Here is a 13,175-nt window from a genome sequence, read left to right as displayed (position 1 = left end):
TTGCAATTTCAGGCAAAGCAACGGACTGGGGGAAATTCACTATTAATTTCTCCTCAGTGTCTGGGTCTCTGAAGTCAGCACTGGCTTTTCAGTACAGTTCTTGTTGACATATTAGGATGGTGATCAGGCGTCTCCCAACTACGATGCCCATGGGGGCCCATATAAGGTAAAGTGAGGAAAACACAATAGAGGCTGTGGAGGAGTGGAGATGGAGCTTGAGGCTGTGGATGGTCAGCATAGAGGAATGTAAGCCCTGCATTGCAAGAGTATGTAAATTCTCAAAGTAGCAGAAATTCTGGAGAGACAGAGAAAGAGGGAGAAGGAGAGAGAGAGAAGGGAAGAAGGAGAAGTGAGGGAGAGAGACGGTAGTTGATCCAGAAACATGTTTTACTGTTTTAAGACAGCTTGGGCTCAAGGAGCTATGTCTCCTGGCCAGCTTGCAAGATCCTTCCTAATTGAACCTGTCAACAGAGCAGTGAATTTGTTTGCCCTGCAAAGCTGTGTTGTCCAGTGGAATTTTGTGCAATGATGGGAAATGTGCAGTGTCCAGTATGGTATCTGTTGGCTCCATTTGGCTGTGGAGCCCATGAAATAGACATAATGAGCTGAATTTTCTACTGAAATTTTAAATTTATTTTATTTATTTTGGGCTGCACTTGGTCTTCACTGCTGCACACGCACATTCTCTAGTTGTGGCGAGCAGAGGCTACCCTCTAGTTGCAGCGTGTGTGGCCTTCTCACGGCAGTGGCTTCTCTGATTGTGAAGCATGGCCTCTAGGGTGCATGGGCTCAGTAGTTGGGGCACACTGGCTTAGTTGCCCCATGGCATGTGGGCTCTTCCTGGAGCAGGGACCGAACCCTTGTCCTGTGCATTGGCAGGCAGATGCTAAACCACTGGACTTCCAGTGAAGTGCTCTATTCAATTTTAATTGGCTAACTATAAAGAACCACATGTGGCTGATTGCTACTCTACTAGATAATGTGATTATAGGACAGGAGTCCTTAGGAAAGGACATGCCATCTCAGGGATGGGGATCAATTTTACCACCAAGAGATTAGAATCCTGGGTGCAAGGAAAGAAAGGAGAAGTGGAATCATAAGTAGAAATGGTTTAGGCATAAACCAGATGTCTGCTGGCTCAGAGAGTGGTCACCCAGTGCCCTCCCAAGTTTCTTTTTTCTTTCCACCACTACCCAAAGAGTCTCTCAGTTGGGGTCACCACTGATCACCATCGTGTCCTTTGCCCTCTGGTCTGGCTGCCCTCTGCCTAGGGCTGACCCCAAGGAAGCCCCTGGGTGAAGCTTCCTGCTGCTGTTGCCATTCAGACGTGTCAGAGCACACACCACCCACCCCCAGGGGCCACGGACATGCCAGGTCCCACGCCGCAGGACCCCAAGTCCTACTTTGTCACTGCCACAGAACTGGGGGGCAAAGCAGGCCAGGGCCTCTGGGCACAAACCTCCTTCCAAACCAAAGGCTCCAGCAAGCCCCCTTCCAGTCCACAGCCCCTTGAGGAGACCAGGGAGGGATCAGCACCACACCACCCCTTCTTCTAGGTTCTGACCTCGAACCCCACAAAGCCAGCCCAGGCTTCCTGTATCAGGGTGTCTGTGCCCACCCTACTCCCTGACTCTGTATATCTTCAACAAGTGATGGGAAGGTGGTCCCATTATCCCCCAGAAAAGCTCCTGTCCTCAAAGATAAATTCCAGCCTCTTCCTTGTGTAAAAAGAACTCTGCTCAAAATGTTGATCAGTCAGTCAGTTCAGTTGCTAAGTCATATCCAACTCGTTGATAGCACCATGTTCTCTCCCCCAGCGTGTCTCCTCCTTTCAGGAGTCCAGGGATGTAACAACCCGTTTCCCCGCAACCCCGCACCCAGAGGTCCATCTCAGAGTTCCATGTGTCTCCTCTCTCTAAAAGTCTTTACTAGGAGGTCTCCACCCCCTGAAATTGTCTTGCGAAAGCCAAAACACGGATGTTTACAAATCTTAACACAATAATCAGAGCTAGCATTTATGTAGCACCTACTGTGTGCCAGGTTCTGGACGTCACAGAACCTGTGTAGTCCTCTCTGTCTGTGTAAGCAGGTTCTTTTGTTATCTCCATTTGCCAGTCCGACCTCTGAGGTTCATGGTGGCTGTATCATTTGCTCAAGGTCACACATCTAGGGAAGTGGTTGGATCCAGGATTCAAACCCAGGCGATCAGACTCCAGAACCTGAGCTCTAGTCTGTACCATGGTAGCAAGCACAGCACACTCATGATTTTTGCCTTATGGATCTTTCACCTGAATGCACTTTATGATGGAAGTGGAACTCTTCACAGGGTTGGCTGGATTTGCATGTGGCTTCCTTGGGGGCACTGCATCACTCTTGCCTTTTGGTTGCCAACTACAGGAAACCCATCTCCACTCCCTTAAACAGAAAAGTCTGTGTCTTCCTTTCCTGTGACTGTCCTACAAATTACCACACATTTAGTGGCTTAAAATCCACAGTTCTAAAGGTCAAGTGTCCAAAATCAGTTTCACTGGGCTGAAGATGTCAGCAGAGCTGGTTTCTTCTGGAGGCTTTGAGGGGAGCATCTGTTTCTTTGCCTTTTTAGACTCTGGGAAGATGCCTGTATTTCTTGGCTTCTGGCCTCTTTCTCCACCTTCAATGCATGTCACTCCAGTACCCTTCTCTGTCATCAAATAACACCCCACTGCTTCTTACTTGCAAGGACCCATATAATTACATTCAGGATCCAACCAGCATACTCTACCCATCCTGAGATCTTTAACTCAATCACATCTACAGCGTTCCTTTTGCCCGGGAAGGTTCCTGGGATTAGGACATGAGATATCTTTGAGGAGCTGTGTTTCAACCTACTATAGTGCTCAGGGTGGCCTACCCTCAGTTGTGGTGGGATAGGGTGAGTCACATGATCTGACCTCATCCCTCTCTCCAGCTCCCAGACCTGCTTTCCTCTAACAGCCCCAGGCTTAACCCCACCATCCAGCAGCCCCAGGGAAAGAAGAGCTCCTCTTTGTCAAAAGTCCCAGGGCTGGTCCTCATTGGTCCTTCTGAGACTACAACCTCACCTTGGAAGTAATCACTGTGACCAGAGGACCCTGGGTCTCGCTGATTGACTGAACCTGGGTCACGTGCCCACCGATGCCATCCCATCCCCTCTGTCTTAACTGCCATGTGTTAAGGTATTTCTGCAAAGAGAACCGAGAGACATATGGGTGGTAGCAGGCAGCATGTTATTGGAATCCATTGAATGGCCAGCACTTGAAATGGTAGCCTGCCACATAGTAGAAGTGAAGGTGCTCAGCTGTGTGTGACTCTTTGTGATCCCATGGACTGCAGTCCATCAGGCTCCTCTGTCTGTGGAATTTTCCAGGCAAGACTACTGCAGTGGTTCGCCATTTCCTTCTCCAGGAGATCTTCCCAACCAAGGGATTGAACCCAGGTCTCCCACATTGCAGGCAGGCAGACACTTTACCCTCTGAGCCACCAGGGAAGCCCAAACTCTATGCTTGGCACATAATAAGTGCTCAATAAATGATGGGCACAGATGGTGGGACACAGAGGGACTCTTGGGCAGGGGGTACCTCTGGAAGCTCATGCTTGAAGAATACAAGGTTTACTAAGCAGATGAAAGCAGACAGCCCTCCAGACAGAGGAAACACCTTGAACAAAGCAAAGGCTTCCGCTGTATGGTCATGGTGACCATACATCCTAGTGTACCTGGGGGCAGAGGGAGATTGGATTGATCCTATCTTCTGCCTGTCCCCCGCCCAGTGTATTACTAACAACAGCCCCCTTTACACTGAAAAGCTGTCAGGGTGTGCATGATAAATTATACAGTTATCACCACCCTTAGAGCCAACCAGCTCCTTCATAAGGAAACCAAAGGCAGAAGAGAATGAGACTTACCATAGAGCACCCAACTTTTAGTGGCAAACTCCAGACTAGAATTCAGGACTCCTCACTCCGAGTCCAGTGCTCTTTCACCCTCCAGCTTATGAAATCACCTCTCAAAGTCTGCATCGGCTTCAACAGTCACGTATCTCGCTTTTTCTCTTCTTGCCAAATTCTCCATAGGACTGTGACCAGATGCACATGGACAATGTCTCATCTGATGACAACGGGCAAAATTTAAGATAGGAAATCGGGGAGTCAAAAATGTCCCTTCTGATTGAGAATCAAGCTCTCCTATCACTGGGATGCAGAGAGGAGGCTGGCTATCAGGGCAGGCTGTGCTTGCCTCCACGATAACGGCGACTTGTGTTTCTCTGAACTCAAAAATCACAACCATGCCCCCGACCCTGCAGCTTCTTCCACATCACCTCAAATCACTGAGGCTGAGCTTTCCACAAACTCCCTGTATCTCGGCTTCTGCTTATCTCTTTGTGGGCCTGTTTTATCCCTGCTTACTAAAGTCATGCATACATGGGTGCATGGGCTCAGTCCCCGGTCAGGGAGCTAAGATCCCACAAGCTGCAGATACACAACAAAAAACAGATAGAGCATGAAAATATTATATAAAGCATAATAAAATGATGCATGCATAAAGACTGTCATACACCACTTCTAATCTTGCCTCCCAGAATCACCACCCTCAAGAGTCTAGTAGACATCTTCCCAAGAAATTGACTGCACTCATTTATATATATATATATATATATATATATATATATATATAAATTTGATATTAGATCAGCTCAGTCAATACTCAAAACTATCTCCTGAATGAATAAACAGTAGGTTGTTTTCTAGTGAAAACACTCAACACTCCTAGGACATGAATTTCAGAAATAAGGTCCCCAACTGCTCAAAATGAGACAGCTTTCTGAAGAGTATGGCTGAGGAATGTTCCAAGCCTGTCCATTGTAAAAACAGAACCCTCATTAATCTGTGCTTATCAAAATGATCACAGTTGAGCACCTCTAGGCCCATCAAAAGGATCTGTGAGACCAAAACAAGGTTTGGCTTGTGGGCCACTCATGGTAACTTCACTTAGCATTGGCTTCCAACTTACTCCAAAAAAAGAAATCAAAGTTTCTGTTACTGAGCCCTGCAAGTCTTTATAAAGCCCTGCACAATTAGAGGTGATCGGTGGGCATCGCCTGCTTTGTTTTAATAAGATGTGCAGAAAATCCTCTGCAGTCAGGCCTGGCCAGGACCAGGCTCCAGTGCCGCCAGGACTGCTCAATTTATGGAGTAAATAAACCCCAGATCAAGGCTAATTGTGTCCTTTCCATGAAGTCATCCCTGGGAACCACTCTCCCTTTCAGATCAATGAGTGACCAGTGTTCCATTTTTATCCTTTCTGCTGTATGGCTAGCTTGAATCAAAAGCAGTGCCCCTCTATACCCTGACCTGAGCTGAGCTGTTGGCACCTCACCTTAAGAATCCACAATCCAAGGGTGTTTTTTGCCCCTAGAAGCCAAATTCCCCATGTGTTCATTTAGGAAGTATCTGTTAATGACCTGCTGTGAGCCAGGCATCAAATGTCACATATATTTTTTTTCCTCAGTTAATAGTAAAAACTGAGACTGACCTGGTGGATCAGTGGTTAAGACTCTGTGATTCCAAGGCAGGGAGCATGGGTATGATTCCTGGTCAGGGAACTAAGATCCCACATGCCACACAGGTAGCCAAAAAATAATTAATTAGAAGAAGAAAAAAACCAAAAAGCAAAAACAAACAAAAAAACAAACAACAAAAAACCCCAGTAAAAACCAACAGGGTCACGGCTCTTATCTTGTACAATGCCCTGTTCTGGATGGTTCATGCAGCTTATGTCATTTCACCCTCACAGCAATTAGGAAAAAGTGGCTTGCATCATCCTCATTTTACACTGGGGAACGGAAGGTACAGAGAGGTTAAGGAACCTGCCCAACCTGACACAGCTGGTAAGTGTGGGAGGATTCATGGACACCGTGGCCTGTCATGCCCTCCACCTCTTGGCAGAACATCCAGCCATCTCCCCAGAAACTTAGTCCCCCTGAGTTTCAAGTCAGTGTTTTTCAAGAGTAAATCCTCTAGCCTTTCTGCACTACCCAGGGAGGGGCTACTGGTGGCTACTGATCCCTGATACCTGCTGATATCAGAGCTGATACCTGCCTCTCCCAGAGGCTCTCACTTTAACCAGCCCACCCCTGCTCTGTGTAGCACAGACTCTCCTCTGTACCGTCCCTGCAATACCAAGGGAATTTTCCCAGTGGGTCTGATGCAGTAGATGCTGGTCCAGGAAGTCCTACACATGCGTGGTACCATCTACCGTGAGTACCCAGGAGGTCGTGCCTGATCTCTCCTTCTCCAGCGATCCAGACGAGTTTGAAAAAGAAGGACAAGTCACTTTTGAAAAGGAGGAATGGTAGGGTGAATGAATGCTTCAGCACCCAAGTTCATTGCCACTCAACCAAGGTCACAGACTGGTCTAAAGGCACACAGATGCCCTCTGCTGCCCAGCAACTCCCTACTGGAGACTTCAGTGCTCAGACCACTGCATGGGAAGTGGTCTCAAGCTGTTCTTCCACAGACGCTTAAAATAAAAGTGGAAAAGAGGTTGATAGAAATTAAATTAAAAAAAATTATCTAGCAAGATAAGAACCTTGACAGTAGAAAGGAAGGAGCATGAGGCAAAAAGCATGTGTTCTTGGGGCATATGATCCTCCTTCGTAACAACATTTGCATTTCAAACCTTATGACATTCTCTCTTATAATTTGTCTTCCCAGGGACATGGTCATTGTATTGTAATTTATCAAAATCCACTGACTTTCATAAAAAATATGAATTTTTGCAACATATGCAAAAGAATTCTAGTCAAATATCACTCATTAGGCTAGTCATATCAGTGGTTTTAAATACTACTTCAAAATATAAAACTTAAATTTCAGGAAAAAGTGCTTGAATAGCTTTTATAAAGCATCGGGAAATATCCAAAATATTTTCCCTTACTGTGTCGATTGAAAAAAACTCTTCTAAAATCTCGTCTACTTGATAAAATAATGAGTTAAAAATGAAAAAAAAAAAAAAAATCCAGAGTAGCTGGCCTTATATAGAACAAGCTATGTAATGATTTTCATTAGTCATAGCGGTGGTCACTCAAATAGGAAGTAATCTTGTATTTATCCAAACACCCAATAAAGCAAAATAATCAAAGGTCAAAGAATAAAAATAAAAACATGGGTTCTGGAAAAGAGGAACCCTGGTGGGAGAAAGTCACATAGCCCCTTTTTCATCAGGTTAAGAATGTGCTCAAAAAGTGACCAGCACAGTGAGTAATCCTTACTAAATAGCTCTCTGTCCTTTTGAGTAGACCTCATCTAGTTGGGGTATTGTATTTCTCTTTAGCCCCTGCTCTCCGCCAACCAAGGGAGGCTCTGAGAAAAAAAAAAGCAACAGCAACATCTCTGTGTAAGGACCTGCCCAAACAATACCCAGACACATACAATTAGTTGATGCTCTTTATTTATCCTTTGGAATTATTTCAGGTTTACTTGTGTCTCCCTCTCAATCCGTTTCCCTTGATCCAGGCCACTCTTCATTACTTTCCAGTCCAAGAGATCTATGCTCGCCACTGATCTGCACGTGAATCAGCTTATTAGGTATCCTATTTGTGGTAAAGGGGGACACTCCATCATTAAGTTTCTCAAAATCAGGGGGTTCCTTTCAAAACAGAATAGAGACATACATATGTAAACCTACCCTCTCTGAAAACACTAAAGACAGCTTTAAACTTGCAAGGCAGTTCCAAGGAGAGAGTGACTGTGAACTTTCACATTTCCTCTAAGCACATACCAAACATCACGCACCCCAGTCTTCACTGTACAACTACTGTCCTATAGCTAGGACACGGAAGCAACCAAATGTCCATCGGCCGATGAAGGGATAAGGAAGTTGGCATACAGATACACAATTGTACGTTACTCAGCTCTAAAGAGGAACGTGTCAAAGTCAGTTCTCATGAGATGGGATGAACGTGGAGCCTATTATACTGAGTGAAGTGAGTCAGAAAGAGAAAAACAAACACTGTATGTTAACACAAATATATGTAGTTGAGGACCATGTAGGTGGTACTGAACATCCAACATGCAGGGCAGCAAATGAAGACACAGACATAAAGAACAGACTTTGGACTCAGTGGGAGGACATGAGGGTGGGTTAATTTGAGAAAATAGCCCTATTTTTACGTTACCTCATGTAAAATAGATGACCAGTGCGAGTTTGATGCGTGAAGCAAGGCAACCAAAGTCATGTTGAGGGACAACCTGGAAGGACGGGTAGGGGAGGGTGGTGGGTGGCAGGTTCAGCATTTGGGGGGGTGAACATGTATACCTATGGGTGATACATGTTGGCCAGTGTACGGCAAAACCTGTCACGGTAAAGTAATTATCCTCCAGTTAAAACAAATAGAAGACTATTCTCCATAATCCTGCACAGTGGTCAGTCTTCTCAGAATGAGGGTGTCAGGTGAAAAAGATGCAGAGGAAAATTAAAAACAATAACAACAACAAAACAAGCGTGATGATCAGAATGGAATCAAAGGATGGTCAGTGGGGAACAGCCTTGAACAAAGGAGACTCACAGACCTTTGTGGAAAGGGGACTTCATGAGGAATAGTAGGTGGGCCCCAATTTAAGAGGAGCCTAGGGTGGACTTGTTGGCCATGGAAAGACAGTTCAGAGATGTGCAGCCGAGTCAGATATAAATTGGAGTGACTTTGGCCTCACCAGGCCACTTCATCTACCTCCAGCTTCTCCAGTTAGAACCTGTTTTTCACTAGAGTTCTCTACCACTGCTATCTCTTGTCGATTCCCTCATGCCCTGGTGTCACTCTGGATTCTGCAGAGTCTCACTTTCTCCTCAAGTGAAATGAACGACCCAAGCTCCTGGACAACATTTACGCCAGTGCTCAGCCCTTGGGCTCCTCACCTCTAGTCCTCCCAGTAGCTCTCATGGTGAAGCCTTCCTCCTCACACAGTACTGCAAAGGACTGGGCCACAGATCCTTTATGATGACCTGCCAGGGCAATGAACAAGGTCAGCACAGGGCCGGCTAGGCCCTGAGCCCTCCTGTGCACCGCCAAGAACTCCCACATAAATCACCAATTCTGGCCCCGTGCCCACTTGGGACCCCACCTCAGCAATCCGGTCAGGTCCTGTGAAGCTGTGGTCAGAGAGCCAGTTGAAGAAGTTAACACTGCTGTTATGGTTCCTGTGGCTGTATGCCTTACGTTCAAACCCCTGGTGCCACTGATTTGGAGTGGAACGGGATGCTTGGTATCCTGCAGGAGAAGGAGTATGGGAGAAAGACCTAAATCACTTTCCAATTCAAAAACCTCCACTTTTCTGCCCCCACCCCCCAAATCCAGGGAGCTGCCTCTTACCAGTGACACTAATGAGTTACTCCTTAACAATCATTTCATTTTGGAAATATCCATTCCTACAAAAGGACAATGTGATCCTGCAGTGATGAGTGGGATGCCGGAGTTCCTCCACCTGCCAGGACAAAGTGTGTGGGGTGGGGGGGGGGTGGGGGGTGGTGTGAAACCTCTTTACAGAAGAGCTGCCCTTTCCTGTCTTCAGGGATAAACCACATCCTCTCCGCTCCCCAGTCACCTCCCCTCCACAACGATCAGTGTCCCCTGCCTGACCTTCAAGTTGGTCATGGAGTGAAGCATATCTCGGTCTTGGTTGGTCATCATACATGACATTTGGGGGTGGTTCATAAACTGCTTTAGGTCAAGGAGCCTCTAGATGCTCGAGGTAAAAAGTGCTGGAAGAACAAAGCTAGCCTAAAGAGTAGAATGGCACTGTCTGACTTCAACTTGCTCGTAATTAACTCTTCACATTTCTGTTGATGAAGACTGTCTGAATGCCAGACAAAGCTGTGCCTAGGAATGCACTACCAGAAGGAGGTTCTCTTCCTAACAGGAAGGCCCCAAACTCCATCTCAGCCTCCTGAAAGTTAGCTTACTTCTGGAGAACACACACTCCTAGCTACAACCAGTATGAGCATGTACACATGCCAACCTCCGCACAAATACACTCAGGTTTTCGAAGAAGACCTGGATTCCAGAGAAGCCTTTTCTCTGAAGAGTCCCTGGTGCTAATGACAATTCTGACTGGGACCTCTGCAAGTAAAGCCCAAGTACCGATTTGTGCTAGCCAGAACAGCAAGGACATCACACCTAACGTGAGGAACAAATATGCAGGATGGTAACCAATACCCATGATCCAAAAAAATAAATTTTGTACCAGAACTCTCAGATCTGTAAACTGCTCCTGCAATAGCACAGGTTTGAAAAAAAAAAAAAAAAATCACAAGCACCACAGCAAAGGATACAACTTCGATGCAGAAACCACGGATTCCCTGGATGATGGCGCTTCTGTGTTCTAGATGCAGTGTCCGCCTCTGACAGTTCTTACGTTTCAGGCGAGCGTGCGCCCTTTGGGCTTTCTTATTTACGGGCTCCAGCTGCAGCTGCAGGGCCACCAGCGCCTCCAGTGCAGGCCGGTCACTCAGAGCTCTGGGCCTTGGATATTCCTGGCCCTGTTCCTCCAAGGACACCTGTTCCTGCTCCTCCTACGCCACCACCTCCACCTCCTCCATGATGTCTAACACCAGCAGCTAGACCTCCTGCCCGATTCCCGCCACTTCTCCCTCCTCCAGGACAGCACCTTCCTCCACTGCCTCCACCCAGTAGAAGGTGGCCTCCTCGCTTGGCACACCACCTGGGGCCTGCATCACCTCTGCCGCCCCCACCGGGCTGCTAGGCCCCAGGGCCCCTCCCTCATGAAGACCCAGGCTCACAACTAAGATCCAGGATCCCGGGGTGATGCTGCCTTCCTCTGGCCCCGTCTCACTCTCCATGGTGTTCTGGCAGTAGCCCCGAGGGGCGAAGAAGCTGGCCGCGAGAGCACAGCAGGCGGCCGGCACAGCCTGCCCACCTACCGCAGTCTACGTGGCACTACCCACAGCTTCCTTGCCGACAGCCAATGAGCAGGGAAGGGGAGACACGCATGCGCAGAACTGTGCGTCCCCACGCACGCGTAGGATGGTGGCCGGAAGGGGCCGAACTCCACACCCTGACCTCCAGACACCGGGACACGCCCCTTGGAATTCTGGGCACTCTGGCCGCAGGTGACCCAGCGGCCAAACTCGGCCCTGCGCAGAGTGCGCCGGTCCACGCAAGCCCTTTGCCTGACCAACAGTGCAGAAGTGCGTCACCAGCGACCGGGAGAGCCAGGCCAGTTGGAGGCGAAGGCAAAGAACCTGAACCTGATGCTGCAACCATCCTCAAGCTTGACATTGCCTCTGGGGCAGCGGGCGACTCCGTGTGCTCCACACAGGTGAGACAGGGTTCCTGGGTACCTCAGGGACAGAGGGGCGCACCTGGGATCCAAACTACAAGCCCTGGGCAGGGCGTGGGGCAGGGGGCCGGGGGGCGGTGCAGGGGATCGTGGTGGCACGGGGAAGCGGGCGGGGCTCATGCCGACCTCACCGACGTGCACCCGCTGCAGAGTGCATCCCTCAGCTTGTGCCTTAGGCTTGAGCCGTGTCAGGAATGCAGCCATCCTCTGATGAAGAAGCAGAGCACTTTCCTCAGCTCGCTGTCCAGGCCCCACAACGCAGCCCCAAGCCAGACACCCTGGAGTCCCTGACCCGCGGGCTTTCAGCTCTTGGCCTGTCCCCCCGACCTGCGGCTTAGAGCAGGCACCCTGGTGGCTAAGGATGTGCGCCGTGGATGCACTTCCCAGAGGAACAGAGCTCCTCCCACAAGTGTTTCAAGTGCAGCAACATGCTCTTCCTGACCATTAGTTACTCCTGTCTCCTGGCCAAACAGCTAAGGTGGGCACCCTCAGGTTAAGTGCTTGGACAGATGCCACGCTCACACACTGCCTCCTAGGATATCTGATGTTTCACACTGAGCACCTGCCTTTCCCACTGAGCACACACACACACACAGGTGACACAAGCACGCACATGTACACACACACACGTGCAAGGCACAGCGACACAGATGCAAACAGGTGTTTCAGAGACTGAAGAACCAGTGGTTCACATGAAAGGCACAGACCTCCTTAATTCTCTGAGGAAAATGTCCATTCTGATCTTCAGATGTGAAATATAGAGAAGTCCAACTTTCATGAAGGAGAATTAATGCCTAGATTTTCATACAGGCAATGTAGAGAACTCCGTATATCATGGTGGACAGTCGTTTTTTTTTTTTTTTTTTTTTTATCTGAGAAATACAAAGAAATAAGTATTTCACAAAGAAACAGTGGTGCCAAGAAGATCATTTATGAAATAGAGATGATTCCAATTCCATATTCGTTCCCCATATCTTAATTACTTAACTTCATGTCAGTAAAATTTCATTGAGATTTTCACATAGGCAAGGTATACAGTTTCACAATTCAAGCAGGAAAGCGTATGCTCAAATTTCCATATCTGAAATATATAGAACTCCCCATTCATGTAGGAAACAGTGTGCACAAATGTTCTACGTGAAACAGACCAGATTCCATATATGAGGGAGAAAGTTATACAAGTAGATTTTCAAACACAGATTTCCTATTTCACGTTGAGACATCTGCACCCATGTTCTCACATGTGAAGTAGAGAAAATTTCTGCATATTTCATGCAGAAAAATCATCTCTCAGGGTTTCATCTGCACGAAGCAGGGCATGCAAAGCAAGGGCTCTGGAACAACCCAGAAGCATAGCGTAGGAAGGGATGTGGGAGTGGCTTCAGGATGGGTGGGACCCCCATATACTTATGTCTTATTAATGTTGATGCATGGCAGAAACCATCATGATATTGTGTAATAATTAACCCCCAGTTAATTTTTTTTTAATTACGTTTTGAGAAAAGGAAAAGAACAGGGGGACTCTGCTCTGCTCTGTGGTGATGTAAATGGGAAGGAAATCCAAAAATGACGGGATATGTGTACACCTAAAATTGATTCGCTTTCACATACGTACAGCAGAAACTAAAGCAACCCTGTGATGCGACTATAGTCCAATAATAATTGTTTGAAATAGATTACATGTCAACTAATTCCAGCAGTGAATAAATAATCGATGGCCCCGTTGGCAATATATGACCTAGGGAGTGTTATGCTAAGTTTCAGTTAGAGGAAGGCAAAAGCTTTTACATCACATGACATTGTTA

At 47.4% G+C, this 13,175-nt stretch overlaps 1 pseudogene; it reads right to left on the bottom strand.

The window, feature by feature from the left end:
- Positions 1–7,507: 7,507 nt before the first annotated feature.
- On the bottom strand, positions 7,508–10,870 carry LOC122436374 (annotated as a pseudogene).
- Positions 10,871–13,175: the final 2,305 nt, after the last annotated feature.

Source organism: Cervus canadensis, chromosome Y (assembly GCF_019320065.1).
Source record: "Cervus canadensis isolate Bull #8, Minnesota chromosome Y, ASM1932006v1, whole genome shotgun sequence".
In the NCBI taxonomy this organism is placed as follows: Eukaryota; Metazoa; Chordata; class Mammalia; order Artiodactyla; family Cervidae; genus Cervus; species Cervus canadensis.
The sequence above is the reverse complement of the archived record's forward strand: the minus strand, read 5'-3'. Positions and strand labels throughout refer to the sequence as shown.